This window comes from Corvus brachyrhynchos, unplaced genomic scaffold (assembly GCF_000691975.1).
Source record: "Corvus brachyrhynchos isolate BGI_N302 unplaced genomic scaffold, ASM69197v1 scaffold22, whole genome shotgun sequence".
NCBI lineage: Eukaryota > Metazoa > Chordata > Aves > Passeriformes > Corvidae > Corvus > Corvus brachyrhynchos.
The window spans coordinates 2,180,641-2,184,323 of NW_008238355.1; positions in this window are offsets into that span (position 1 = coordinate 2,180,641).

Sequence of the window (3,683 nt, forward strand, 5' to 3'; positions counted from 1 at the left end):
CCAAAAGCCCTTGGTAAGAATTAAATCCCAAGAAACATAGAAAAAGTTCTTGAACAACCATGCCAGGAAGTGTTTCAGTTCTTTTTGAGCTTGAATCAAGCTAAAATTTACAAATCGTTGTTCAAGAATCATTTTAAGTTTAAGATAAATGTCCATATGCGGCTCTGAGAGCCAAGAGTCTTCCCACCGTTCCTCCATAGTTTAGATACGGAATAGCAAAGCAAAACCAAGAAGAGGAATCCAAAGTTTCCAGGGTTTACTCACACAAATCAGTCGCTTAGGGATCGGGGATCGTTCTGCTCACAAATCTCCACCATTTGTTGCAGTGGGGATCCTGCAACACGCATATATCAAACCAGGAGTCCCGTGGAAAGGAAATATATAGGGACAGACAGATTCTTCAGAGAGATGTTTATTTCTCCAGCCGCATGGCCGGAGCTCTGCCCAGGAACTGTTCCAGTCACGGGACCAAGGGTCCTTCTGCCCGCGCAGGGAACATAAACCAACCAATGGGAACGAGGCTGAGCAGGGGCAGGGAAACCCCGTGTCTGTGCCCTCAGGGCCCCTCTCCCAGGGCTACACGGCAGGGGAGGGACCCCAACACAAAGACACACGAAATACTACACATAAACAGAAAACATAATCTGAAAAATATGAGAAGAAAATAATGTAGCAGCTCTACTGAAAGGGAGGTCAGGCTTACAGTGAATATATTGAGGATGATTCCATGCATTTCTGTAGGTAAACAAGAATTATACAGGCATTCAGAAACACAGCTACAGCCAAGATAACCTTTGAATGTACCCTTCCTCTGTGAGCCTGTGTACAGTGTTGCATCACAAGATTTGAACAGAACCACTTAAAAGAACCCCAAAGATCAGTGCGATGAATCCAATGAGAAAGAAGAGAAGGAACTGAGGGTAATTTCACTGAGGGACTTAGTCTCCAGCAAGGCAAAGTGCAATCACAGAATAAAAAGGAACAGTGTGCTCTACAGTTCCATAAAATACAACAAAAAGTAACAACCTTAATTTACAGAAAGGAAAATCCAGACAAGACATTAGTGTAAATCCTGCTGAGGGTGAAGATGGAAAAGGATTACCTGAAGATGACATACATCTCCATCACTGGAGCTTTTAATAGGCCAAAAAAACACCTGCCAGAGTGGTGTGGGTGAACTTAATCTTGCCTTGGGCAGAGACATGGACTCATGCCCCCTTTAGTCCTTCCAGATCTGCTCCATACATAACTGGAATCAAAACTCAGCTAAGAAGGAAGAAGCACTGGAGCCAACCACACTTACTCTCCCTGGTGAGTTCCAGATCATATTTGCTTGAATACATTTGTATGCTTGTGTAGCAAAACCCTTTTGTACAGAAAATTCATAAAGAATTTCACATGGTGGCAAATTACAGCTGTAAATGCAAATACAAGTAATATGTGGAGAAAGATTATAATACAGCCTCAAGGTATCGTCTGGAGTCCTATCTACTTAGTTTATTGACAAAAGTTGAGCTACTCTAAATTGTCATTGAAATGTTTTGTGACCTTAACTGCAGATTAAGCTGTGATCTTACAATTTGGAATATCATTTTCAATCATTAAGATTCAAGAGCTGAAATTTTAATTGGTTTGGTTTGGTTTGGGTTTTTTTTGATGGTTCATAGGGCACCATAGTTGTCTTGCCACTGTATCACTATTTCCAGGGAAAATTAAAAAATCAGTGGGAAGGTAAAAGGACTGACAAAGAAGGAGATGAACTAAAGACAGAACATGCAAAATAGATCCTGACACTGCACCGTGCCACAAATCTTAAGAGTGAGAACAAACTCACGTAACTGGCAAAACGTATTTCCTCCCAGATTCAGACTAAAAACAGGCTTAGTTCTACTGCAAAGTGCAGTGTTGACACACAACATATGAAACTCTCTCCTGATGTTTTATGTGGATTCACCTAAAAAACGTATTTAGCCTACTAACCACAAGTCATTCTACTGTGTCATATCCCAGACAGCTATACTTAAATATGGTTCGTGGATTTTGCCCTTTGTCAGCACAATGGACCAGTGACGGCTATGTAAGAGAGCAGAGAAAGCCATATGAAAATAGCCACCAGCATTAGGCAACACATCAGCAGGACTAAGACAAAGCCGCAGGGCTGATTTTATCACTCTGCATACACTCCCTTGTTGTTTAGTAGTAGCAGTGAGAATACTGCTGTGGTTTGACTGACAAACCTTTAACTGGCAAATTATGGTAGCCCTCCAGTTTCTATTCAAACCTAACCACAGATGCTAGCCAGCATCAGTGCTAGCAGTTCTGCAGACTTGCTTCCCTGTGCTAGTAAACTACTACTAGGGAGACCACACCCAAACATGTTGTCCACACGTTGTCCTGAAAACAGTAAAGGTACGATTCTCTCATATTCTCAGTCCTAAATTATGTACCCAGTCTTAGGTCCAAATAAGTTGATAGTAGTTCAATGACTTTGTGTTTTGCCTTCACTTGTCATCACATCGCAGTCATTTGCATGATTTTATGCACCATAACAGGAACATGTACAATATGCTGGGATAAAAATGCTCTATTTAATGTCAAGCATATAGGCTAAAAACAATATAGTTTACAACGGAAACATACCATCTTCACTGAGGAGATGTAAGAAAGAAGCCCTTTCTCCAAAGACAAACACTAGCTACAAGTGCACTGGCTGTTATATTATCTCAGCATGTACTTACAAGAACTGAATAATACAACTATAACTATAGAATTACTCTCAATAAGTGATTCTTAAAGAAACTGAGGCATTTAGAACATCTAAGTTTGAAGAGTGTTCACTTAAGTAAATTCTTGTGGGAAGGAAAACACCCCTCCTTTCTGATTCCTGGCAATGGCTTATAGCAGAAAACTGCAAATGAAGAGATTCTTTTTTTAATAGAGTATTTATTGTTCCCCAGAAAGGCTCATGCACTTAAAATAAAATCAAATTAAACCCAGGTACATTACTAAAATAACTCAATTAATATAATTTATTTCACATGTCAGAAAACAAGTGGGATCTCAGGTGCTCCTGTTCTATGGTAAGCAGTTCAATTATACTTACACATTTTTACATAAATCACCGTTATAAGAATACTCTAAAACCAAAGATAGATGGCATTTGTATGCCCTGATATTTTGTTGTTTTGGTAAAGTATCTAAATATCTCAATTTTCACACCTCATTTTTATTGTAGCTAGAGAAGACCATTTTCATCTTTTCATCTGCACATTAGAATATGCTCTAAACAATTTGCTTGGACTTGGCATACATGAAACAATAGTTCCCTCTTCTGGACTGAGGTAATGCTAGATTTAGGGCAGAGAAATCTCTGCAGAATGGAATTCCAGTTAACGTTTACTGAAGGTGTGGGTTTTCTTCCCTAATTGAACAACCTTACAATAACGCAAAAAGCCTTAAAGTCTATACACAAAGAAGTCAAGCACATAAAGAAAGAGAGGTGTAGAAATCAATTAAATATTGGATTGTGGGGCTTTGCATTCGATTTCAGCTGAAAGCACTGATAGCTGCAACAGATGTAAGTAAGGATCTGTCACCATTTTGATAGTGAAACATAAATTCTCTGGAATGCATTGATTCCCAAACTCTCAGGGTTTTTTAAAAAGTGGTACAAACCACCAATC